The sequence below is a fragment of the Schistocerca serialis genome, chromosome 2, assembly GCF_023864345.2.
Source record: "Schistocerca serialis cubense isolate TAMUIC-IGC-003099 chromosome 2, iqSchSeri2.2, whole genome shotgun sequence".
NCBI classification, from domain to species: domain Eukaryota; kingdom Metazoa; phylum Arthropoda; class Insecta; order Orthoptera; family Acrididae; genus Schistocerca; species Schistocerca serialis.
The window spans coordinates 965,633,079-965,660,626 of record NC_064639.1 but is presented as its reverse complement, the minus strand read 5'-3'; the positions used below and the strand labels follow the sequence as shown (position 1 = coordinate 965,660,626).

Below are 27,548 nucleotides of genomic sequence, written 5' to 3'. Positions count from 1 at the left end.
GCGGGTTCGGCCGCCTTGGTGCAGGTCTTACTACATTCGACGCCACATTGGGCGACCTGCGCTCCGGATGGGGATGAAATGATGATGAAGACAACACAACACCCAGTCCCTGTGCGGAGAAAAATCCCCGACCGCGAATCGAACCAGGGCCCCTTAGGAAGGCAGTCCGTCACGCTGGCCATTCAGCTATCGGGGCGGACGTATTCAAAGCAAAAAGTTATGAAGCGAAATTTCGTGAAAAGAAAACCGCCTTTGTTTTAAAAACTGGCACTCCAACTCGCTTATCGTATACGTGGCACGAGCGCCTCTCTTTTGAACTTTGTTGACGTCCTCAGTCAACATTATGTTCTAAGGATTCCATACCAGCAATACTCCAGAAGATAATGCAGAAGCGTAGTGTTGGCAGTTCTGTAGAAGATTCGTTTCGCCTTAAACTATTCTCTTTAAAAAAAAATGCAGTGTCCCCACAAAACGTTATATGTAATGATTCTAATTTAAGTTGTTCGTAATTGTAGCCCCTAGATATTGAGTTGACTCGACAATCTATAAAATTTTAGGGGTTTAACGTGTAATTTAATAGAAATCTTTGACTACTCATTTGGACGGCCTCATTTTTCTTACCATTCAGAGTCAATTTAGATTTTATTCGCTGTCTTATAAGTTATGTGTATGGACTAGCCGAATAAAAGTAACCAACCATCCCTATACAACGCGTTATTGCCCACCAGGTGTCACAAAAGGCGGACCCGCCAGTATAAAAGTAGGAAGGCAATACTGTGTCATCAGCAGAGAAGCAGTAATTACAGCGGAACGAATCGGTCAGGACAGCTGAGTGACTTCAAAAGTAGACTAGTCATTCGATGTCACCTGAGCAACAAATCTACCTTTCTTAAGCTGCCCAGGTCGACTGATCGTAATGTGAATGTGAAGTGGAAACGCGAAGGAACAACCACAGCTAAAGGAAGACCAGCCAGAACTTACGTACTGACAGACAGGGATGCTTGTAAAATAATCCCGTGAAATAAACGAAAGTGCTACTGGTAGTCCACCAAGCATAATGACTTAGCGCATGTAGTTGAAAAGAATGGGGGCCAACGGTCACGCAGCTCCTCGTAAGCCGCCCATTTCTGTAGACAGCGCTAAGTGAAGCTTGAGGTGTTTGAGTGACGTCATTTGAGTGATGCCATTGAACGGTGTTGAATCACTCAATACATTGTGGCAATCAGATGGAAAGGTTAGGTCTGGCGAACGCCTGAAGAACGTTACCCGCCATTATGTGTGGTGCGAACAGTGGAACACTAAGGAGCTGTTATATCATGGGGTACAATGAGGGCTAACACGACCGGATGCTTCAGCTGCCGAGAATTCTTCCGGGTTGTATGGCCGTGGTCCATGGAACTCTTCATTCCTTGACGTTTCGTCCAAAGCTACGTTTGACGTCTTCAGAGGTGGTCCTGGTTGTGCCGAGTCTTGCCGACTGACGAGTCGGACGTCGAAGAACGGCCTAAATACCGTGGAAAGTGGGCGTGGTCTGGATTTCACGGGATAGCAGAGGTGAACCTTGTCAAGGATAAAGTATAACTATCGATCATAGTACGTCAAAGATAAAAACTTTTCATCGATTCTGTAGCGCCACTGTCCATATATTGCTGAGTTTCATAGTTGATATCATGGGGTGTTTTTGGTGGTAACTGTGTCACCCCCTTATTATAAGGGGCATTCAAAAAGAAACGAGCCGGAGGCATAATTACAGAAACCAGTACTTGCATGTTAGAAGTATTGACCCTGGCTGTTGAGACACTTGTCCCACTGTGACACAAGGTGGTGAACTGCTGTCTCATAAAATTCCCAGGGCTGCATTGTTAACTAGTTCCGCGCGTATAGCTGGACGTCGTCGTCCGAGATGAATCGTTTGCCCCTCAGAGCCATTTTAAGGAGACCAGAAATGGCCCCCTTCGGATTCACTTCCTGTAGCACAGTACAACAGTGAATGGCCAGCGTTACTCGCAAACGTTGATCACCCTTCGCCAAGCGATCAAATCAAAACGACCAGACAATCTGATTCTGCTCCACGACAATGCAAAGCCTCATACGGCCAACACAGTCGCAGCACTCCTGCAAAAAATCGAATGGGAGGTTGGTTGTTGGCCACCCTCCATACAGTCCGGACCTCTCTCCCTATGATTGCGCCATTTTTGGTCCCCTTAGAAAGGCTCTGAGGCCCAAACGATTCACCTCGGACGACGACGTCCAGCTGTACGTGCGGAACTGGTTAACATCACAGACCCGGGAATTTTATGTGGCAGCCATTTACCGCCTTGTGTCACAGTGGGGCAAGTGTCGCAACAGCCAGGGTCAATACTGACATACAGGTATTGGTTTCTGTAATTATGCCTCCGGCTCGCTTCTTTTTGATCGCTCCTTACACGTTTAACAAAACGCTAATTGCGGAAGGATATGAACACATTTACAGTACTGTGTACTGCGTACAGTAGAGGGATAGTTCGGAGAAGATGATCTACATCTACACCACACTCTTCAATCCACCTAATGGTGTGTGGCGGAGGGTACTTTTCATATCACTATCTGATCCCTCCAACCCTGCTCCACTGACGAATAGTGCATGGGAAGAATGATCGTCGGTCAACCTCTGTATTGGCTCTAATTTCTCGACTTTTCTCCTCGTGGTCAATACGCGAGATGTATGGGGGAAGGGGGGGGGGGGTAAGTAATATGTTCTCCGACTCCTCCTGAAAAGTACTCTTGCGAAATTTCAGTCGTAAATCTCTACCATAGTATCAGCATGACAATGTGTCCTGTCATACAGCAGCATATGTGAACTAATCGTCTGAGGACAATAGTACTCATAAAATGGATTAGCCTGCACAGAGTCCAGACCTAAACCCAATGGAGCACCTTTGGGATGAGTTAGAATATCGACTTCGCTCCAGATCCCAGCGTCGACCATCACTACCTTCTTTTTTCTCGTGTGTTGAAGAATGTGTTACCGTTCCGCGACAGGCATCTAGACACCTCATTGAAAGCATACCCGCCAGAGTTAGTGCCCCCATAGAGGCGAAGGGTTGACACATCCCTTATTAATGTCGACTAATATTGTATGAATGCTTTCGCACAGATAGTGTATACTGATCTTCTGACAATATCAAGAAAACGCTTCGTGGTAAAGACACACTAACATCGAATGAAAGTTCAACTAAAATTTGTACAGTTGATGGTCCACGGCTTGTAAGCATTAAATGAAAGTTATATTTAAGTAATGCGAAGAATTGCTGATAAAACAAACCAGTATTTATTTCTTGTTTCTCATCGAACTGTTTACCAGACGGAAATGGGGAGTACTCTGCATAACAGCAACAAAATTTGGAAATTTGTGGTAAGTTTATTTGGGACCAAACTGCTGAGGTCATCGACCCTAGGCTTCCACACTACTTAATCTAACTTAAACTTACTTACGCTAAGGACACCATACATACACGAATGCCCGAGGGAGGACTCGAACCTCCGACGGGGACAACCGCGCGAACCGGGGCAAGGCGCCCTTAGACCGCGCGGCTATCCTCGCGGCAACAGCAACGAAGGTAGAATTGAACAGCGTGCTAAGATCACTGAAGTGTATAAATATATTTTACTTTTAACGAAAGTTATGCAAATCGAGTTTGAATTATTCCATTTCTATTATTGACGGCACAGAGGGTTACCATTTAGGCTGCTGTAAAACTTCATGTAGCCTAATGATGATCATTTCCTCCTTAAGTGGTTGCGAATGAATCTTCATTTTATTAGCAACTCTTGGTCGTACATAAATATAATTTGTTGTTATTTAAATATGAGACTGAGGAAGTATTTTCAGGGTTTTGTTCAAATTGTGTGTATGAAAGTGAAACGTGGTTGATTAACAGACAGGAAGAGGATGGTAGCTTTCGAAACATCACCGTAAGGAGTAAACGAAAGTGGGAGAAAAGAGCATTAGTTCACAAAATGACGGGGAAGGGATATGTATACAAGAAAAATACTGAAGCATTAAGGAATAGCTATTTTGATAGCGAAGGAAAGTATGGACGCTAAAAGTTGCAGGCGGAGTCCAGTACATTTAAAAAGTATCTCAATCTTAATTGTCAGGAACCTCATTTTTGATGACTCTCAACAGCGGCTGAATGGGATTTATTTAGGAAACTTTGTTATGCAGGATCAGTATCTAGACCACACGCTCACTTCAGTATCACACTGTGTTGTGTCTTGCAATCTGTTCGCAAACGATAGTCCGTACGTGCTCGAAATTATTAAATAGGTATGGTGGCCAACCACACGAACGTCAACAGAAAAGAACTTTGGTTCAAATGGCTCTGAGCGCTATGGGACTTAACTGCTAAGGTCATCAGTCCCCTTAGAACTTAGATCTACTTAAACCTAACTAACCTAAGGAACCGCGTGACCGCTACGGTCGCAGGTTCGAATCCTGCCTCGGGCATGGATGTGTGTGATGTCCTTAGGTTAGTTAGGTTTAAATAGTTCCAAGTTCTAGGCGACTGATGACCTCAGAAGTTAAGTCGCATAGTGCTCAGAGCCATTTGAACCATTTTTGAACTAACCTAAGGCCATCACACACATCCATGCCCGAGGCAGGATTTGAAGCTGCGACCGTAGCGGTCGCGCGGTTCCAGACTGTAGCGCCTAGAAAAGAACTTTCAAAAATTCTATGCAGCCGATGCTGACAAAAAAAATTGTTCAAATGGCTCTGAGCACTATGGGACTCAACTGCTGAGGTCATTAGTCCCCTAGAACTTAGAACTAGTTAAACCTAACTAACCTAAGGACATCACACACATCCATGCCCGAGGCAGGATTCGAACCTGCGACCGTAGCGGTCTCGCGGTTCCAGACTGCAGCGCCAGAACCGCGCGGCCACTTCGGCCGGCCGATGCTGACATCTCAATCATCAAAAATGATGTTCCAGAGTTTTTTCCGAGCTACAGAGCATCACGAGTATAGAGCAGTTACGTAGATCTGAAAAGACTTGCAGCTCTCTTCACCAGTCTACCTTCTACATCAAGCCAGTCATTTTGACTGACGCCCAACAACAACAAATACAACAACAACATCAAATACAACAACAACAGCAAGTACAACAACAACAGGAGCAGCAGCAGCAGTATCAAATTGCTCTAATGGAATGTACCACGCGTCCATCGATATATCGAAAAAATAGTGCGCTGCGAAAAATTACAACGCCGATGCTGCTCAGTCAAAATGTCATTCTACTGAGTGACAGTAGCGATGGGGAATCTAGTCGTCCTGCAGCCAACCTCGGCAGTGTGTCACCTTGTAAGAGGAGCGGCCGCTGTGCCGGAGAGATTACGGCGTGTAACGGTTGGGCCGCCCACTGAGACACCAACGCCACCCCTACGCGGCTTTTGTGGGTCATCAAGTGCCTGACTCACGAACATGTTGCTAGCAGAGCTTCCGCAATACGGTTACTCCACCTAATCGCGACCCATGTTGGTAAGAACGAGTTTGACAACAACGCTGTCACACTCCAAAATAGAATGTTTAAGACGCACCGAAACCATTGGTACGTCAAGCAGAGAGATGCAGGGACAGACAAAGAGAGAGAGAGAGAGAGAGAGAGAGAGAGAGAGAGAGAGAGAGAGAGTCCTAGCGTGCCAGGAAGTAGAACTGAAGTTCAGGACATGCAGATTTAGGTTTGTCTTGGTTTCCCTAATATCGCTTGAGAAAGACGCCAAGATGGTTCCTGCAGTATGATCTTCCTATGTTTGGTCTGTCGGAAGTCTTCTGACTTGTTCGATGTGGCCAGCCAGTTATTACTTGGTCTCCGGACAACCTCTTCATTTCAGAGTAGCAGATTATTATTTGGTGGCTATAATGAAATCTGAGTCTTCAGTTACAGTTTTCCCCGTCTACAGCTTCGATTTTTTACCGTGGAAGTTACTCCCCAATGTCTTAATACATGTCATCTCAGGATGTCCCTCCTTATTGTCACTATTCGCCATATGTGCCTTTCTTTTAGCGCTTCTGCGGCGTACTTCCTCATTTCTTACCTTAGCAGTTCATATAATTTTTAATAGCCTTCTATAGTACTACATATCAAACACTTTGCTTACCATTTTTTCCGCATTTCTCACAGATCATGATTCACTTCCGTAGACTGAAGTGCACATATAAATGTCTTCTTCAAGTTAAGACGGTTACTTGATACCAGGACATTTATATTGGCCAAGCGTTCTTTGTTTACTTGAGCGGGTTCAAAAAATTGTTCAAATGGCTCTGAGCACTATGGGACTTAACTTCTGAGGTCGTCAGTCCCCTAGAACTTAGAACTACTTAAACCTAACTAACCTAAGGACGTCACACACGTCCATGTCCGAGGCAGGATTCGAACCTGCGACCGTTGCGGTCGCGCGGTTCTAGACTGTAGCGCCTAGAACCGCTCGGCCACCCCGGCCGACTACCTGTGCTGGTGTGCTCTTGAAGTCCACCTTGTTTCACCCCCCCTACGTCATTTTCTTTCCAAAGTAGCACATAGCCTTAACTTCGTGGGCACCAAGGTCCGTTGCACAGAGCTTCCGTGCCTTGAATATGTCGAAATATCGGCGGCTGTCAAAGATGTCATCCTCATGCATTTTCGTAACTTACTTGAACTTTACCGTCGATCTCATTTCTGTTGCTCATCACCACCCTCAATCCGTCCTCTACTCACTGGATTGTTTACTCCATTCAGTAGGTCCTCTAATTTCTCTCCACTTTCACTGAGGACAGCAGTGCCATTAGCGAATTTCATCATTGATGTCCTTTTACCTGAATTTCAACCCCTTCTTCAACCTTTTTCTCATTTCCGTAATTGCTGCTTCGATGTATAGATCGAACAGTAGGGGCGAAAGACTGCATCACTGTCTTACACCCTTTTTAATCCGAGCACTTCGTTTTCTGTCTTAAAATCTTACTGTTCCCTCTTCGTTATGTACATATAGTATATTACGTATTTCCCTCTTCTTGTACGTATTGTATATTATGTATTTCCCTGTAGATTACTCCTATTTTTCTCAGATCGAAAATCCTGCATGATTTTCCCTTTCCAGGTCGACAAATTGTAGGGAAGCAGCCTACTTACGCTGTAGTAAATTCACATCAGTTTCCATTGTGTGCCAGCCAGTCTGCTGTAAATAGCTCTGACGTCATAAATGTTGCGCAATACCTTAAAAATCAAGCAAATGACCTAAAACCTTTCTAGCATGTCAGGAATAATACTAAATTAATGTGTGTTAAATATCAGTTCGATAACTTCAGCCATTTTCGAAATTTGGATGTTTTTCTGAAAAAAATCATTGGCGCAACAGAAAAGAGCTAGAGACTTCAAAATTTATATTTAGATTCATCTTTCATAATGATTTAATAAAAACAGTACTTTGGATTTCACATATTAAGATTTTAGTGGAAATTCATGATTTTGTGGTTTTCGTCTCAAAACTGAAGGAAGCAAGATAGATTAAGTAGGCTAGTAAATAAGGCTAGGATGTTTAGATATAAATAGGTTGGAGGTCCGCTATGATTATGAAGATGGGTAAAGTTTCTTTTGAATACCTATAAAATTATAGCGATAGCGGATCTCAAAAGGGCCAGTTCAGAGGTCATCTACTGCGTGCAGTGTAATTTAATTAATTCTCTCGCCCAAAATATTTAACTTAGCAACGTCAAAATTTTATTATCAATACTTACCTGCGTGCTGAATGCACGTTTAAATTAAGAGCTTCTTCGGCCATCAGCAAAAGAAGCTATAAATTATTATGTAACTTGAAGTGGTGCGTTACTAGCCCAGCGGCTAGTCGAGAGAGCCTAAAAGATCAGGCGTTCCCTTCGCCGTCCGCACCGCGGGTTTATATACGTATAAGGACGCTGCGCGAGGAAGGAAGGCCCCAGTTCTCTCTAGACGCTGAATGACACACCATCTGTGTCGGGAGCCGCGTCGGATCAGTGTCACTGCTACAAACAGCCTCGGGTGCCGTATTAAGTTACTAGAGATACGCGGAACCATGAAAACATTTTATGTGAAGTGTTAATTCTGGAATGATTTTCATTATCTAGCTTCAGTTTGCGTATTGTCGTATTTTCACGCGCCGTCGCGGGACAGACATTCTACCAAATATTTAGCGTGGCGTTTGATGAAATATTTTCATCAAATTATGGCGAGCATTCTTTTTAACATTTAATTCGGACATTTATAGTTGCATCATCGCATTAGACTCTGAACTGCTCTGTTAGTTAGGTTGTAGGGATACTTGTGTTTTTTATCAGTGAATTTCAGAATATACTCAACTATTTTGGAAAACCGTTTCTGATTAGAAATCCCGGACAATCTCCTAATTCCTCAGAGCTATAAGCTGCAGCTATAATGGTATCTCAATTGAAGTGGGCACTAGGATCTCTAAATACTGGCTCCATGTTTTATTAAATTACTTTCTGGGTGCCAAGAAGTAAATAGAGAGCCAGTGTTGAGAACGGCGAAAGACAGCATTAACAACATTCTAAAAGCCAGAAACTGATTCAACTTGCAAGCGTTTGTTACAGCAAATTTATTTTTACAAACTTACACACGCCGCCCCACAAAATCCTTTGAACGTGCCTTGATTTTTCTTGGTTTGCTTTCGTTATCAAGCACATCATCGGAACTACCACAGGTGCCTTTACCTACACCAAACCCAAGCTGATCCTCGTCTAACAGATCCTGAATTTCATTTTCTTCATACTTAGTTTCTTTATTGTAAGCAGTGTTTTAGTTCACAATTTCCCTCCATTCGAAGTGCAGAATCAAGAATCATCGTTGACGTCGCTATTGCACTAGTGAATGTGAGGGGGTTGATAACACTGGTTCAGAAAGTTGATTGGCTGTGGCGGAGGAGTGATGAAGTACGGCGGTAAAACGATATCTTGAACTAAATTATCGTCGGCGGTCAATGTTTACCCGGATGAATCCGTTACTTCCCAACGTCTCAAAGATTAGGAAACAGTCATTGCTACAACCAACAGGTGTGTCTGGAGGCTGAAATGACGTGAAGACGGCCACCCTCGGTAATATCGTAGAATGTTGCATATCACCCTGTTTTCGAAAACATGAACAAGTTTCATCAGCCTGATGTACGGACGGAATAGCAGGGACGAGAGTCTGCATTCCTGTCTTACTGCGTTTGGTGTTTTTCCCATCCTTCTTATCACATATGCCGCCTTCTGTTCACTGTACTTTTGTGATGGGCGGCTCGGCATTTAACTCGCGCGCTCGACATTACCATTCCACTTAAGTTGTCTTGCTATTATAGAAAAAAAAAAAATTCCTGTGTGATAAATGCATTCATTTTAGTTACTTATTTGTCGGCTTCCATAGACCTACGACCCAAAGGTACTTGCTCGTTGAACTTGTCAACACATACTTTGCAGTCTGCTGATTAGAACATTTATAATCAATTAACACATAATTAATAAAACGCAAGAAACAGTTTATACGAAAAGTAACGCTTTGCAGAGAAAAGTTCTTAAATACTGAGAGGAACTAGTGTTCGTAACACTAATAGTGCGCCTCAAGCAAACCTTTCAGCTCGGATTAGGATATTTTTGGCATGTTACTGAGGTTTTTTAGTTCTGTTGGAAGACTATTGAAACTGAAATCTGCTGAATTGTGAACACCTTTGTGTAAAATACTGTAGCGAGTGTTATCAAAGTGCATTCGTTCTTCGACCTAGTGTTCTCTGAATGAATGTTGCTGTTTATTTTGAATGAATCATTGTTAGCAACAAATTCGATGATGGTGGATATTTACAGGGACGGTAGAGCTAAAATTCAGACATTATTAAACAACGACGTAGGACTAGTTCACCAAATAACACCTCAGATGTGCCTCACTGCCCTTTTCCGGGTTAAAAATATAGTTGATCAGTGCATAGCGTCTTCGAAAAATGTAACACCATACGAGATGATACAGTGAAGGTAAGCAAAGTGAACAAACATTCGTGCGTCAGTGTCGGAGACAGAGGAAATTATTTTTATGGTGAATGTGAGAGCATTCAGTTTCTTCACAATATGATGAATGCGATACTCCTAAGAAAGCTTTTCATCTACCATCAATACTCAACTGAGAGAGGTGACGCAGTGATCAGCACACTGGACAGGCATTCGGTAAGATGACGGTTCAAACCCGCGTCCGGCCATCTTGATTTAGGTTTTCCGTGATTTCCCTAAATCGCTTCAAGCAAATGCCGAGATGGTTCCTTCGAAAGGGCACAAACCATCAATACTCAGAATTTAAACTGGTAGACTTTGCTAACTACTTCGTCACCTTGGGACACTAAAATTTCGCTTTCCTCGAGGACTTTAGTAGAAACAGTACGTTACCGACAATCCACTTATCTAGATCTTTTGCATTACATTGCACGTCTTTTGCAATAACACTCGTGTCATTTGCTAAGAGAGTCACACTTAAACCATTAAATCATCTGTCATGTTTAGCGGCGGTTCATTGATATGCACTGACGTTTAAAGACCCCCGAAGCGACGTAGATGACTCTGAGAGAAGTAATTTAATATTAAGACACGTAGGGTTGCAAATGTCGGGAAATACCCCAAAAACGGATGAGAAAAGTAGAACATGTGACGTCACTAGACGACGTATCTCGCCACACATAAGCGATGCAAAACTTGCATTCGAACAAACGGTGCAAGTTTCGAAGACCTTTTATATGTATGATCCGTTGTAAATGCAGAAGATACGAAATTATTATCCCCTCTATAATCGAGTAAAAGCTGTTTATTTATGGTTTTCTTTCCTTTTGTCCCTTCTTTTTTGTTAACACAGGTCACTTAGTAAAGAAAACGTAGGTCATTTGCTAGTACGACACAATTCGCAAGCTTATGCTCATTTACTTGTGACGAAATACGGCAGGTTTTGTTGTACTGTACGTTGCAATAAACTAGCGGAGACAGCGAGAGCGGTAAATAAAATAATAAATCTTATCACAATGTAAACACACAACTGTCTAGGGCAGTGAAAAAGTTCCTGCCTGCCGGACGCAAGACTCGAAGCCTGCGCCCCACGCACTGAAGTCGCGCACAAGGGCCGGGAAACACACCGACGTGAATACTTGACTATGGTTGAGATGATCAGGTACGAGAGACCGACAGGCTCAACCGCTGCACGAGCGGCGAGATATGTCATATGGTGACGCCGCGTGTTCAGAATTTCTCACAGAGTTTTGAAGTATTTCACGAAATTTGCGACCCAATGAGTCCTATACACTACTGGCCATTAAAATTGCTACACCACGAAGATGACGGGCTACAGGAAGAAGATGCTGTGATATGCAAATGATTAGCTTTTCAGAGCACTCACCCAAGGTGGCACGGGTGGCGACACCTACTACGTGCTGACATGAGAAAAGTTTCCAACCGATTTCTCATACACAAACAGCAGGTGACCGGAGTTGCCTGGTGAAACGTTATTGTGATGCCTCGTGTGAGGAGGAGAAATGCGTACCATCACGTTTCCAACTTTGATAAAGGTCGGATTGTAGCCTATCGCGATTGCGGTTTATCGTATCGCGACATTGCTGCTCGCGTTGGTCGAGATCCAGTGACTGTTAGCAGAATATGGAATCGGTGGGTTCAGGAGGGTAATGCGGAACGCCGCGCTGGATCCCAACGGCCTCATATCACTGGCAGTCGAGATGACAGGCATCTTATCCGCATCGCTGTCACGGATCGCCGGCCGGAGTGGCCAAGCGGTTCTAGGCGCTACAGTCTGGAGCCGCGCCACCGCTACGGTCGCAGGTTCGAATCCTGCCTCGGGCACGGATGTGTGTGATCTCCTTAGGTTAGTTAGATTTAAGTAGTTCTAAATTCTAGGGGACTGATGACCTCAGAAGTTAAGTCCCATAGTGCTCAGAGCCATTTGAACCATTTGTAACGGATTGTGCAACCACGTCTCGATCCCTGAGTCAACAGATGGAGACGTTTGCAAGACAACAACCATCTGCATGAACAGTTCGACGACGTTTGCAGCAGCAGGGACTATCAGCTCGGAGACCATGGCTGCGGTTACCCTTGACGCTGCATCACAAACAGGAGCGCCTGCGATGGTGTACCCAACGACGAACCTAGGTGCACGAGTGGCAAAACGTCATTTTTCGGATGAATCCAGGTTCTGTTTACAGCATCATGATGGTCGCATCCATGTTTGGCTACAAAGCGGTGAACGCACATTGGAAGCGTGTATACTGGCGTATCACCCGGCGTGATGGTATGGGGTGTCATTGGTTACACGTCTCGGTCACCTCTTGTTCGCACTGACGGCACTTTGAACAGTGGACGTTACATTTCAGATGTGTTACGACCCGTGGCTCTACCCTTCATTCGATCCCTGCGAAACCCTACATTTAAGCAGGATAATGCAAGACCGCATGTTTCAGGTCCTGTACAGGCCTTTCTGGATACAGAAAATGTTCGACTGCTGCCCTGGCCAGCACATTCTCCAGATCTCTAACCAACTGAAAACGTGTGGTCAATGGTGGCCGAGCAACTGGCTCGTCACAATACTCCAGTCACTACTCTTGATGAACTGTGGTATCGTGTTGAAGCTGCATGGGCAGCTGTACCCGTACACGCCATCCAATGACTCAATGCCCAGGCGTATCAAGGCCGTTATTACGGCCAGAGGCGGTTGTTCTGGGTACTGATTTCTCAGGATCTATGCACCCAAATTGCGTGAAAATATAATCACATGTCAGTTCTACTATAATATAATTGTCCAATGAATACCCGTTTATCATCTGCATTTCTTCTTGGTGTAGCAGTTTTAATGGCCAGTAGTGTATGAAATTACTTCTCTCAGCGTCATCTACGTTACTTCGGAGGTTTCAAAAAGTTAATCACCCTGTATACCAAGAAAAGCAGTGGACCCAGAACAGTACCTTGTGACACTCCTACTTTCCATGTCACTAACGACATTCATACCTCTTGCCTATTTGTTGACATTGGATGACAATGTTATGCTTCCCACTTTCCAAATTTCAGCTGAAACTTCTCTGAGCTCTTTCCCTAAATATCAAAATGTTCCATCTTATGTAAAGGTGTTGCATGGTCCACTCAAGCAAATGCTTTCGTCATTGATTTGAAGATGCCTACATAAGAAATTTAGAGGGGTGGTTTGGAGACAGGTGATCTGGTGTACCGTCTGGTTGGCCAAGAGAGAGCTTGCCAAAAATAAATACGAATTCAGCTTTTGGGTGGACGATTTCTTTTTTCTTCCTTCGCTTTCGTAGAACGTTTCCTGTAAGACAGCGGTTCACACAATTGTTTCGAATCGTCTCTACACAGTGTAGCGACCTATGAGTGTCAGGCACTACTGAATGAGTTTGGTGCAGTAGCAGCGCCGCTGGACAGTTCGGCGGGAGACGGCCCGGTGGACCAGGAAGCAGAGCAGGGAGACTGGGGCGGCGCGGCTGTTGCAATGGCCAGCCGGCGCCTGCGTGGGCGGCAGCCGCGTCCAAGGCCGGCCGCCGGAAGCGCTCCGCCGGAAGTGGCTGTCGCCCGCGCCCTGCGCTGCCCTGGCCCGCCGTGCAGCGCGCTGCACCGCATGCAGATTCCACACGGCTCGCCAGCCAGTCCCGGCCGCCCACAGGCAGTCTAGAGCCCGCTGTTGCCTGGCAACTTCTATCGCGAAAGTAGGAGACGAGGTACTGGCGGAAGTAACGCTGCGAGGACGGGGCGTGAGTCGTGCTTGGGTAGCTCAGTTGGTAGAGCGCTTGCCCGCGAAAGGCAAAGGTCCCGAGTTCGAGTCTCGGTCCGGCACACAGTTTTAATCTGCCAGGAAGTTTCATATCAGAGCACACGCCGCTGCAGAGTGAAAATCTCATTCTGGAAACTTCTATCGCGTCTAACAGGGGACCGTTTTAACTGCGTCGGGACCATTCTATTCTTTAACATTTGTCAGAAGTCACCACCCATCCACGTGCTTCATGTTGTCGATATCTCGCTATCTTCTTCAGTGCAAATCTGCTCCCTATCTATCCTTACATTTTCCCCCTCCCCCCATTCACTGCTCATTCCATTAGCGAGATAACATTCCTGAATACCTCAGCACATTTCGCACCAGACTGTCGCCGATAAGCGTTTCCCATAGATTCAATAGCCTATCTTCATTTCGTACTTCATCTCCACACTTAACACTTAAATCCTTTCAGTTCTTTCCACGATGCTCCCAGGGTTCATGTTTCAAATCCGTACACGTACTTTAATTCAGCAACTATTCGGTTTACTAACTGCTGCTGCGTCGTATGTACAATCGAAAGTTTATCTTTTCCTGTTTACTTGCGTCCACAGACCTGCAATACTTTCGAAACACTTTTTGTCAGGACTTTTATTAAAGGCATTTACCCACGACCGTGATTTCGGGTTGTTATATCGTTCTCGAGTGAGATGTTGATGCATTATCCTTTCTTACCAAAACACTGTCCTCAAGTCTGCCATGTTCATTATTCCATTCCATTGTTCCATTTGCATAATAAGGCTGGAGAATTCACCATTTACATGGAAGAACGCAGTACCTCAAGTAATAAATCCTAGCAAGTTCGATTTTAATAACAACATGAAGTGCTACGTTCTTTTATACGCCTACAAATAACGAAAACTCCTGTCTGGTTATGCATATCGAATACATAAACATGGCAGACACGATGGCAGTGTCCTTTCAAAAGGAAGTTGGTTGGTTGATTCGGAAGAGGGGACAAAACACCGAGGTCATCGGTCCCATCGGATTAGGGAAGGATGGGAAAGAAAATCTGCCGTCCCCTTTCAAAGGACCCATCCCGGCATTTGCCTGCAGCGATTTAGGGAAATCACGGAAAACCTAAATCAGGATGGCCGGACGGGGGTTTGAACCGTCGTCCTCTCGAATGCGAGTCCAGTGTGCTAACTACTGCACCACCTCGCTCGCTCAAGAGGAAGGATCAAGCATTAATACTCTTTATGGTGAAGTATCACTTGAGAATCATATGGCAGGCTGAAATCAAGATCGTGAATAAATGCATTTAATAACAGTCTTGGCAGAAAATTTTGTCATTTCGGAATTTTACGTTTATAAGGATATACGTTCCATTTGAAATACTGGGATATGTATGTGGGCTTTTGCGGCCAGTGTAAATCTCGTCAGAAGCGTTCTGTGTGTTCCGCCACGTCATCTAATACCACACTAAAATATCAAACATTTCTGTTGTGTTGCAGCTACCTTCCTTAGAGCGTACATTAATTTTACGAAGTGCTTTAATATACTGCTTTTCTAATGTGACACCAAGGGCCTCAGTAGGCTGATCCTACACTACATTCTGAGGAAATGTTCGTAACCAATGAAACTAGTGAGCATGGTGAGAGATCGTATGACTGGACCCTGAGTGGAGGTAAAACATCAGTGAGAGAGATACCTCGAGTTTGATGTTGGATCTGGTTTGCGACAAAGGTGGATGTACCTCGCTCGTATTGTTGAGCGTACCTGCTGAGAACTTCCGCCACGAAATAAAGAAAAATGGGATACGACTAATTTAAATGAGAGAGTTCATGTGTTAGCCTACGCAGATAGACTTAGCAGAATCTGCATTCAGCTACAAAATCAGGGGTGAGTAAATGATATTCACCACAGAAACGGTGCAGAATTCTCTGTCTCATGTTGGAGATTTAAGATATTCTAGGGCAGAAAACTAGAGATTCTTGGGCACCTTATTCACCGCTAAGAAAAACATATGAAACACACTATCACTAGTGTATCCAGAACTTACTTTAACGTCAAGCACGCTGTTTCAAGTAGAATTAGAATTAAAATAATGTTAAATAATGCAACAAATTACCATTGGTGCAATATGGAAACATTAAGCATTTCTAGCGTAAGATGTTAAGGAAGATTACTGGTCCAGTACGAGGCAAAAAAGGACTGTGGAAGGAAGTATGAAGTACGGTAGGGTAGTAGTAGTAGTAGTAGTAGTAGTAGAAGGGTTTGTGGGCGCACGACAGCAAGGTCTTCAGCGCCCGTTCAGTATCATAGTGAGACGGGTGTCAAGAAAAAAAAAACCCAGAACATTGAGATAAAACGGAACATAAAACACGGGGAACAATCATTGAAAAAGATGTGCTCACCCACACCGAAGCGTGGGATGAAGCAGGGCGTCAGCAGTAAAACATGGACAACACAGGAAGAAAATGGTAGAGGGAGCTAAAACAATGTAGCAGATGTAAGTGGCTGGCTGACCGCAAGGAAAAAGGGAGGAGTCAGCCACTCTGCAACACACTAAAACCTCCAGCCTAAAAGTTTAGGCCAGAGTCCAGACACATCACAAAACTTAAAAACCCTAGCCACACACGTCTCATCGTTAGCTAAAACACAAGGCAGATCCCCATCAACTTGTGCTTCTGCCCTTGCATCACGGTATAAAATGCAGTCTGTTAAAATGTGCCGGACAGAGATGTGCACACCACAAGCATCACAAAACGGAGGATTCTCCCGCCAAAATAAATAGCTATGCGTCAGAGGACAGTGCCCGATCCGAAGACGTGTGAGGGCCACCTCTTCCCGCCTGAGCAGCCGGCAGGAGGAACGCCACGGCCGAGTGGTTGACTTGACCGACCGCAGTTTATTGGCCGTCACCGCCAGCCATTCGTCCTCCCACAACTCCATGCACTTCCTGTGGAGTGCAGCGATGACTGACTGCAAGGGGATAGGACACTGGACCACATCCTGCTCTCTGCAGGCCTCCTTGGCAGCCCGATCAGCCTGTTCATTGCCCCATATGCCGAAATGACCAGGCACCCAGCAGAAGGATACCTCTTTACCCCGCTGTTGGAGCAAGTACAGTTGGTCATGTATCAGCTGGACCATTTCCTCAGTCGAGTATAGGTTCTGCAGTGATTGTAAGGCACTAAGAGAATCGGAGCAGAGAAGAAATCGATCGCCCCGAACACGATGCATCTGCTCCAGTGCCTTCAGGATCGCGTGGAGCTCCGCTGCGAAAACGGTATATTCAGCAGGGAGGCGAATCCGGGTAACATGATCATGTTACAACAGCTTAGTCCAATAGTCAAAGTCTCCATGCTTCCGTTTGTTGTATACCTCCAAGTCCGAAGACCCCACAAGCTAAGGGTGGTGGAAGACGTAAAAGAGCGTTGAAAGCTTGGGATGGAAGTAACCAGAGGAAAAAATCATTGCAAAGCAGATATTGCAGGCAAATTACGAAGTTAGCAGATTTTGCTTGTTCCTCATGAAGAGATCTTCAGCAAGTCGTATTTTTGAGAGCTGCCGAACTATCCTCAGTTCTAGGAATCAGATGTCCGCCCCATACATCTTGCCACCTGCCGGTGCGTAGTTATTGGCCATTGTATTAGTGACGTTCCTGTGATAGAAGCTGCTACTGTTTTAGGGATTTAGTTCCTGAAATATTTCTCCGTTATCGTATGCAGTTTTACCAACAACTTGGGTTGCGAAATAGCGTCTTCGTTTGAATTGATGTCTGCGTCTGGAAACTTCAAGCGCGGAGATGTACCTGTGCGAAATGCCGGTGATACTGGTGCACAGTATTGAGCGAAAGAAGACATCGTGATAATACTGAATGTGTATGATACTCGTAACATTCTACTCTGTCCCGCTAGATGGATGAAGTATTCATTTATTTTGTTTTCATGACCATCCAATTTCAACTCTGAAACGATTTTCAGATAAATGAATGCGGTGTTTTTCCACTTAGGCTGTATTTACTGAAATTGCTTCTTGGTTCCACACCTAGTATCGGCTCCTTAAGCCGTCATCCAGTGTTAAGCTGTATACAAAAAGCTCACTACATCCCTCCTATGACATACCATATCCATCTAATAATTTTATTATTTAGAGGTCTTCTCTTTCCTTGAGTATAGGCGTACTTCACCCATAAGGTATCTTAGTCTAGGTAAATACATTCCGCTAATATTACATTGAATGCTGAAGATAAGGTGGGTAGATCACGTAACTAATGAGGAGGTATTGAATAGGATTGGGGAGAAGAGAAGTTTGTGGCACAACTTGACTAGAAGATAGGATCGGTTGGTAGGACATGTTCTGAGGCATCAAGGGATCACAAATTTAGCATTGGAGGGCAGCGTGGAGGGTAAAAATCGTAGAGGGAGACCAAGAGATCAATACACTAAGCAGATTCAGAAGGATGAAGGTTGCAGTGGGTGCTGGGAGATGAAGAAGTTTGCACAGGATAGAGTAGCATGGAGAGCTGCATCAAAACAGTCTCAGGACTGAAGACCACAACAACAACAACAACAATATTACATTGACACTATTGTCGTTCCCTTTCGTGGTGGTAATGTACTGGGATTTTTTAATACAGAAATACACTGCGCAATGGCTTAAAAAGACGAAACTAGTTGAGGAGCGAAGAAATAGTTTAAATAAACACAGTTTAAGTGGGAAATATGCTGCATTTGTTAAATAAATTTATGATTGTGGTACCCACAATGAAGAAGTTGCATTTTCAGACAGCTATTTAGTACAGTACAGCACAACCCAGCAAAAGGCGTAGAGTGTTAACTGAATTGATGGTATCATTCGGGGAGTGGGCGGTGACTTACATAGCGTCCTTGGTCTTTTGTTGCTTTTAAGTATGTATTTTTTGCCATTCAGTATTGTGGAAACGAAATTTGCAGACCAACCAATGTTTCGTTTACAATGACGTTCGTATCGTAATTAATATAGAATTGTTGTAATAAAGATAGCGTAAATTCTGAGCACAGGATGCCTTACTCTGTCCTGGCGGAGACTTTCCTAAAGATTTCAGGACGCTGTACTCGCCGTCTTGGGCCTATGTTCACTCTGCCTGCCCTGCCGCATTAGGCAACCAACAATGTTCAATACATAAACACATGAAAATGTACGCTTTGCTCACTAAAATGATCTCTCCACGATGACACCAAAAACCGGCCTCATATATTAAATAAACTAGATGAAAATAAAAATTATTAAAAGTATCAAATGGTTCAAATGGCTCTGAGCACTATGGGACTTAACATCTGAGGTCATCAGTCCCCTAGAACATAGAACTACTTAAACCTAACTAACCTAAGGACATCACACACATCCATACCCGAGGCAGGTTTCGAAACTGCGACCGTAGCGGTCGCGCGATTCCAGACTGAAGCGCCTAGAACCGCACGGCCACACCGGCCGGCCCTTTTAAAAGTATCATTAAAGATATTATAAATGTATCAGTATTTTTAATTTGTTTGCCAATGTCCTCTCGCCACGTCACTCTATTTCGGCGGTAAAATTGCCTTCGAAACGCATGAATTTCAAACACAATGACGACTACTGTAAAATTTTTTGTAGGTTTTGCTAACTAAAATTGTAGTATTGAATGCCGTTAGTTTATTGGCTAAAACGTCTGCTGGCAATTATTAACTCTGATCAATACTTCTTAAACGCGGTAGCTCAATAAATATGCTGCGGAGTCAACGTCGTTGACGAGTTTTCTTCTAACCATTTTTGTTTTCGTGCAAAGCATAACAAAGTGTTGCATTGTATTATTTATTGTGATAAATAAAAAGTACAACACTGCTATACATTTGTTGAAAAGCAATTTTCCGGGTGTTGTGTTATATAAACTATAAGTTGGTTCTTTTATGTGCACGTGACCCTGCCTCTTTTATTTACGTTTGCTCTAACTGTTTTTCGATGCCCACAGATAAATGATACGAATTCTCTACTACCACGTGCGTACGAAAATGGAGGGTGATGCTGCAGTGTCTTTCTTCACTGCTTTTGTCAAGATGGAGTGACGGCTTTCTCGATTTTACACGAAGAAACGAGAATGATTACTGATGAAACAAAAATGATTGCCGATTCTCTCGGCCGACAAATTGGCGTGAATCAAACAGCTCTTCTGAAAAGTCGGAGCGTGCTATGTAAAAATATCCACAGTCACCGATTTTCAATATATACAAATGATCAAGTAGCCGAACACAGCCATATCTAGTCAATGATCTGTTTCCTTGGACCAGAGAACCATGTGCACGCCATGTAAAACAGCCCATAGCAGTATCTAGCTACCACCAGCTAGCATAGTGCCTTGTTGTGCGGGCTTTCCAAAATAACTACGCACCCTCCGACTCAACGATGAAGTATTAAAAGTTTTTGCTGGTTTTGTTGTCTATGGGCAGGGATATGTAGTTTCCGCATTACAGGCCAAATACTGCTGAGTCTACAGTATACAATATACACATGAATCAAATGGTGCCGGCCGGAGTGACCGAGCGATTCTAGGCGCATGTCTGGAACCGCGCGACCGCTACGGTCGCAGGTTCGAATCCATGTGTGTGATGTCCTTAGGTTAGTTAGGTTTAAGTAGTTCTAAGTTCTAGGGGACTGATGACCTCAGATGTTAAGTCCCATAGTGCTCAGAGCCATTTGAACCATTTGAACCAATCAAATGGTCAAAGGTTCCTATCAGTCGGCAATTGAGAATTTAGAACGTAACTGCGTTTATAAATGATAGATTGCAATTTAAAAAAATCTGCAAGTACTTTCTTAACGACTTCAAATGATGAGTACGACAGTAGAAGTACTTTTGAGAATGCAGCATATTTCTGCAAAACACTTATTGGTGTCGATGGTCCTGCAATTAAATAAAATACAAGTTGAATAACAGGGAGACAATAGATTCCTACTTCACGTAATTAGTTACGAACAACAACATAGCTCGCGAGATATTCACTACGTCTTCACTGCAGAAGCCACGGAAATCACAAGTGACATCGGAAGTTCACTGAGGCTTTTTGCAGATGATGCTGTGGTGTATCGAGAGGTTGTAACAATGGAAAATTGTACTGAAATGCAGGAGGATCTGCAGCGAATTGACGCATGGTGCAGGGAATGGCAATTGAATCTCAATGTAGACAAGTGTAATGTGCTGCGAATACGTAGAAAGATAGATCCCTTATCATTTAGCTACAAAATAGCAGGTCAGCAACTGGAAGCAGTTAATTCCGTAAATTATCTGGGAGTACGCATTAGGAGTGATTTAAAATGGAATGATCATATAAAGTTGATCGTCGGTAAAGCAGATGCCAGACTGAGATTCATTGGTAGAATCCTAAGGAAATGAAATCCGAAAACAAAGGAAGTAGGTTACAGTACGCTTGTTCTCCCACTGCTTGAATACTGCTCAGCGGTGTGGTATCCCTACCAGATAGAGTTGATAGAAGAGATAGAGAAGATCCAACGGAGAGCAGCGCGCTTCGTTACAGGATCATTTAGTAATCGCGAAAGCGTTACGGAGATGATAGATATACTCCAGTGGAAGACTCTGCAGGAGAGACGCTCAGTAGCTCGGTACGGGCTTTTGTTAAAGTTTCGAGAACATACCTTCACCGAAGAGTTACCTTCACCGAAGAGTCCAGCAGTATATTGCTCCCTCCTACGTATATCTCGCGAAGAGACCATGAGGATAAAACCAGAGAGATTAGAGCCCACACAGAAGCATACAGACAATCCTTCTTTCCACGAACAATACGAGACTGGAATAGAAGGGAGAACCGATAGAGGTACTCAGGGTACCCTCCGCCACACACCGTCTGGTGGCTTGCGTAGTATGGATGTAGATGTAGAAGCGCAGGTCGGCACTCCGAAATTTTCTGTCCTCCGGAACCACGCGCAAACTGCTCCTCTCTCCAAGCCTCCCTCGCGACCGTGCGTCCGCCGTACCGTCGCGTCGAGCACCTTCCGTGTCCTGTCCCCTCCTCTCCAGAACTCCCCCGTGTCTCTCCGGAAACCATGCTCTCCTCCCACGTCCATCCAGTCTCGCCATTCACGAGTTCTGTGACTGGCTAGAGCGCTCCCGCCATATCTTCAAGCGAGCGCACATTCACAAACATAATGAAACATATTCGAAATACTGGATTTACATTTAAAGACTTGAAATTAAACAAACATTCCTACGGCTGGACCATAAACACGCCCTAACACACATTATTAAATACATAAACAATTAAATAAATATATATCAAAAGAAAGGAAGCAAAAGGTAGGCCAGGAGCCTATGTCTCTGTGCTTTCTAACACACAGAAAATATTTAACCAATTTCTTCATGAATAGTATATATCGGATATAAACAAAGAGATGAATAAATATATTTATAAGCATGCTGCTACCGTTTTTCCGTGTAACTGTGGATTACTTACGGCCTGACGCAATCGATAGTAATCGTCCGTTTTGACCTCCAATAACTCTTGTAGTATTCAAGTTACATGCCTGTAATTCATACCAAATTAGGTTTACGCTAATAGATTTCTAAAGAGACGACGATCGACGAAATCGGATGAAGTGTTTAGATTTTGGAAATTTGTTGCTGGGTGTACTTGTATAATTTACCGTCAGATGCTAAACTTAAACTAATAAATATATTGAAAATCGGATTATATCATCAGAATCGTCGTGCAAATAATAGTAATGTCCATGTTTATTTTTGAGGTATCATGATTCATCTGGCTACTACTGATTTCTATACGAACTGTGAAATGTCTGCCGATAAGGTTTCACAAAGTCCGCCATCTCTGGCACTCCCAGCGTGTCTCCTTCATCAACATAGCGTCACCGTGGAATTCCCAGCCACGCGGCTGGACCCCTCTTGCCTCAGCCAGCGTCTGCCACCAGGTTGACTGGCTGCCGAGCGGCCCGTGCGGCCACTGCTTCCTTCGAACTTAGAATATTTTGAGGGCGCGACTACTCGCCCGTTGCCTCAGAGTCCATGGCTTTTGGGGGTGTGCGTCCACTCGAACCCCACCATCGATCTGAAGTCGGCGCTCAGCTGACCAGGCCACGGTTTTCCAGACGTCAGGGGTACAACCGAAATGGCCACGAGCCCAGAAGAGGCGCTGTGGGCGATGTCTTGCGGTTAGCCAGGGTACTCGCATCAGTCGTTGCCGCCATAGTCCCTGAAGCCAAATTTCGCCTTACAATCCTAACGTTCGTCGTACGTCCCATACTGATTTCTGCGATTATTTGAAGCAGTGCTGCTTATCTACTGGTACTGTCAGCTCTACGCAAACGCCGCTGCTCTCGGTCGTTAAGTGAAGACCTAAGGACACTGCGTTGTCTGTTCATCTACATCTACATGGACACTCTGCAAATCACATTTAAGTGCCTGGCAGAGGGTTCAGCCAAACACCTTCACAATTCTCTATTATTCCAATCTCGTATAGCGCGCGGAAAAAATGAACACGTATATCTCCGTACCAGCTCTGAGTTCCCTTATTTTATCGTGGTGATCGTTCCTCCCTATGTAGGTCGGCGTCAACAAAATATTTTCGCATTCGGAGGAGAAAGTTGGTGATTGGAATTTCTTGAGAAGATTCCGTCTCAACGAAAAACGCGATAATACAAAACGTGCTGCCTCTCTTTGAACTTTTTCGATGTACTCCGTCAGCCCTACCTGGTAAGGATCCCACACCGCCCAGCACTATTCTAAAAGAGGACGGACAAGTGTAGTGTAGGCACTCTCCTTAGTAGGTCTGTTGCATTATCTAAGTGTCCTGCCAATAAAACGCAGTCTTTGGTTAGCCTTCCCCACAACATTTTGTATGTGTTCCTTCCAATTTAAGTTGATCGTTATTGTAATACCTAGGTATTTAGTTGAATTTACGGCTTTTAGATTATACTGATTTTTCGTGTAACCGAAGTTTGAGTTCCTCTTAGCACTCGTATGGATGACCTCACACTTTTCGTTATTTAAGGTGAACTGTCACTTTTCGCACCATTCAAATATCTTTTCTAAATCGTTTTGCAGTTTGTTTTGATCTTCTGATGACTTTATTAGTTGATAAATGACAGCGTCATCTGCAAACAACCGGAGGTGGCTGCTCAGATTGTCTCCAAAATCGTTTATCTAGATAAGGAACAGCAAAGGGCCTATAACACTACCTTGGGGAACGCCAGAAATCACTTCTGTTTTACTCGATAGCTTTCCGTCTCTCTGACAGGAAATCACAAATTCAGTCATATACCTGAGACGATATTCCATAAGCACGCAATTTCAATACGAGCCGCTTGTGTGGTACAGTGTCAAAAGCCTTCCGGAAATCCAGAAATACGGAATCGACCTGAAATCCATTGTCAATAGCACAATAGCGTTGTGACAGATAATGCCTGAAATTGGGTATTCTCGACACGCTCTTGACACTGTGGAACTTGGAAGACTCAATTCCCTAAAAATTTGAGGACTGGAATGTCCCATGCGCCCAGCTCCAATTACCACCCGGTATTCAAAATCTGCAGGCCTCTGTGGCCGAGTGGTACTAGGCGCTTCAGTCCGGAACCGCACGACTGCTACGATCGCAGGTTCGAATCCTGCCTTGGGTATGGATGTGTGTGAAGTCCTTAGGTTAGTTAGGTTTAAGTAGTTCTAAGTTCTACGGGACTGATGACCTAAGATGTTAAGTCCCATCGTGCTCAGAGCCATTTGAACCATTTTTATTCAAAATCTATTAATTCCGTCGTGTGCCCATAATCACGTTGGAAACCGTTCCACGTGACAGCGTCGCCAATGCACTGCCCTTTTATACGTTGTGTACACGGTTCTACCGTCATCTGTATATGTGCATTTCGCTCTGATTGATTGATTTGCGAGAGGGGAGAAAAAAAATGGTTCAAATGGCTTTGAGCACTATGGGACTTAACTGCAGAGGTCATCAGTCCCTTAGAACTACTTAAACCTAACTAACCTAAGGACATCACTCACATCCCTGTCCGAGGCAGGATTCGAACCTGCGACCGTAGCGGTTGCGCGGTTCCAGACAGTAGCGCCCGGGACCACTCGGCCATTCTGGCCGGCGAGCGGAGCAAACTGGGGTTTGGGGAAGGAAGTCGGCCGTGCCCTTTCAAAGGAACAATCCCGGCATTTTGCCTGAAGCGATTTAGGGAAATAACGGGAAACCTAAATCAGGATGGCCGCACGCGGGTTTGAGCCATCGTCCTCCCGAATGGGAGTCCAGTGTGTGAAACTCAGCGCTCTCCCACGACATTTGTCACCTAATTGTATTTCAAGTATGAGATATGATGTTGATTAAAAATAGGAAGAAAATAAATCTTCTCGTCAGGAAAATTGTGTCACAGCAGAACTTCTGGGTTACAGAGCAATAAGTTTGGCACAGAACGTTACAATTGAAACAGCTTGTGTTGGCAGCGGATCTTGTTGTAGGGCGATCGAGAGGCCGCTCGATAGAAGGATGGGAGGAGTTGGGTGGAGCGATGAACACAGCAGTGAGATGAGAGATGGAGTGAGTGCTGAGGTGAGCTGAGCTGCTGAGTCAGTGGGGCCGGCAGGCAGGCGCTGCCGCAATTACTCCGGACCCGGGCGCTGAATACGCGGCGCCGTGCTTCATCACGAGGAGACAATGTGGCGCCCCCGACACGACGTCGACGCCCCGCGACTCCGGCGGCAGCTGCTGGAAGACTGGTTGCAGCTGCAGCGCGCTGGAGGAGCTGCGCTGCCTCTCCAGAGGACTGCTGTACTAGCAGAGCTGCACTGATCTCAAGTTCTGAATGCGCACACACACACACACAAGCTGAGCCTGCTAAGCGCGACCAGTCGCAGCCGTGGACGGACTGGAAGTTGAATGTCGAACATCACTTCCTACTTGTATTATGTCAGTGCTTTCCGGGTAGGATCGTCTGTTCGCAAGTGAATAATAAAATGGTTCAAATGGCTCTGAGCACTATGCGACTTAACTTCTGAGGTCATCAGGCGCCTAGAACTTAGAACTAATTAAACCTAACTAACCTAAGGACGTCACACACATCCATGCCCGAGGCAGGATTCGAACCTGCGACCGTAGCGGGTCGCTCGGCTCCAGACTGCAGTGCCTAGAACCGCACGGCCACTCCGGCCGGCAAGTGAATAATAACAACAATTGTTTCTCCAGATGCGTTTCGCCTCAGTTTATTAGGGCATCATCAGTAGCCTAAAATAAACATTTTATTTGCAGACATAACTTTGCACTTACATGTTCTGCTGTTGTACACGTATGTTTTCATTTTACAGATGTAAATCGAACGGTACAGTAGTTTCCGCTCCTTAAGAGCAGGTTTCGCTGCTCGCTCGCACCGGGAAATACAAACGGAGGCGGCTCCGCCGCCAATTTAATTGCACTACGCGGGCGGCCGCGGGTGCAACAGAACCCATGTGGACGGGTGGAAAGACATGTGTCAGGCTTTATAGTACATATTTATATGTGAATCTGCACATGAACTTTCCTAATCCTCGTCACACCTTTCCGTCAAGCGTGGCCAAATCTTAATTGGGAAGTAGTTCTGTAGTATAGTAGTGCCAACCTTACTCCTGGGTAGGGGTTCAGAGAGACAGCGCAGGCAGGTAAAAGTCAAAGACGTTCCAGTGTCACAGGATTTGGGGTGGAGAGGTTGGTCACGGCCAAGTGGTTCTACCATCCCCTCCACCGGGGCCCAGGAAGACCTCTGGGTGCCGGCGATATTCTGGGAGTGTTACAGAAGACGGGTAAGTGAGTAGGCGTGCCCTCATTGCATCTGTCTCGTTGTTCACTCGTGGAAGAGAGGTATCTGAATATTTGCACTAATTCTTTTATTTCCAGCTTCGGATTGTGTAAGGAAATGAATGTTCTCGTTTAATTTCGGAAATTTGACCCCCTGTGTTAACGTATCTGGTCCTCGGTTTGCCCGTCATCCTCCTCACATAGTGGATGTCCCATGTAAAATATTGGGAGACTTTGGTGGTATACATTTGGCCAACGCAGTTCCGTCTTCCCTGTAGAAATGTGCGTGCAGGTTAGTATATAATATACCCGAGCTGTAAGTTGTAAAACTGTAATATCTGTAAACTGGAACACTTGCTGCAATCGTTGTAAAGGCGAGTGATAATGTTTGAAATAAATAGGTAATCAGTTGTCATCAATCTTTAACATACGCCAAAAATCACGTAGGAGTCAAGTTAAAGGAATTCATTTAAAATAAAAGATATAGAATGCAGGGACCCACACATCAGCGTGTGAGCCCTCCAGCCACATTTCGTGTTTATTGCAGTAACAATAAACTACTCGGTGAGAAGCTAGTGAATATCAGTTTTTTTCCACAGAACTATTCAGCAAAGCTATCAACATCCTACCGATTTACGTACAGTGGAGGTAGTTTGAGCACTAGCTGCCATTGGAGAAGAGTGAAGAAATAAATCGGCCGTAGCCTGAATAAAAATCGCATGTTTCGCCTACGGTAACGGGAGATGCCTTGGAAATCCTAAATCAGGATGGACGAACGGGGCTCGAAGCCGGCTCCTCCCGAATAACAGTGTAGCGTAGTTGCAGGTTAAACACGACACTATGGCTCTCGTTTCACGTAGCACATTTCACGGCCTGATGTAGATGGACCACGGCGACTTAGTAGAACAAATAAAGAAGCGCATCGCGTTTTGTGATAGCTTCTTTTGGTGAGG

At 44.7% G+C, this 27,548-nt stretch overlaps 1 protein-coding gene and 1 non-coding gene across 2 annotated transcripts in view; both read left to right on the top strand.

Annotated features, from left to right (window-relative positions):
- The window catches only part of LOC126456552 (uncharacterized), a 482,692-nt gene that overhangs the window by 264,841 nt on the left and 190,303 nt on the right, over positions 1 to 27,548 (top strand). The window lies entirely within an intron of this gene.
- Positions 13,793 to 13,867, top strand: Trnas-cga (transfer RNA serine (anticodon CGA)). Its single transcript has one exon. It is a non-coding gene; the product is annotated as a tRNA-Ser (tRNA).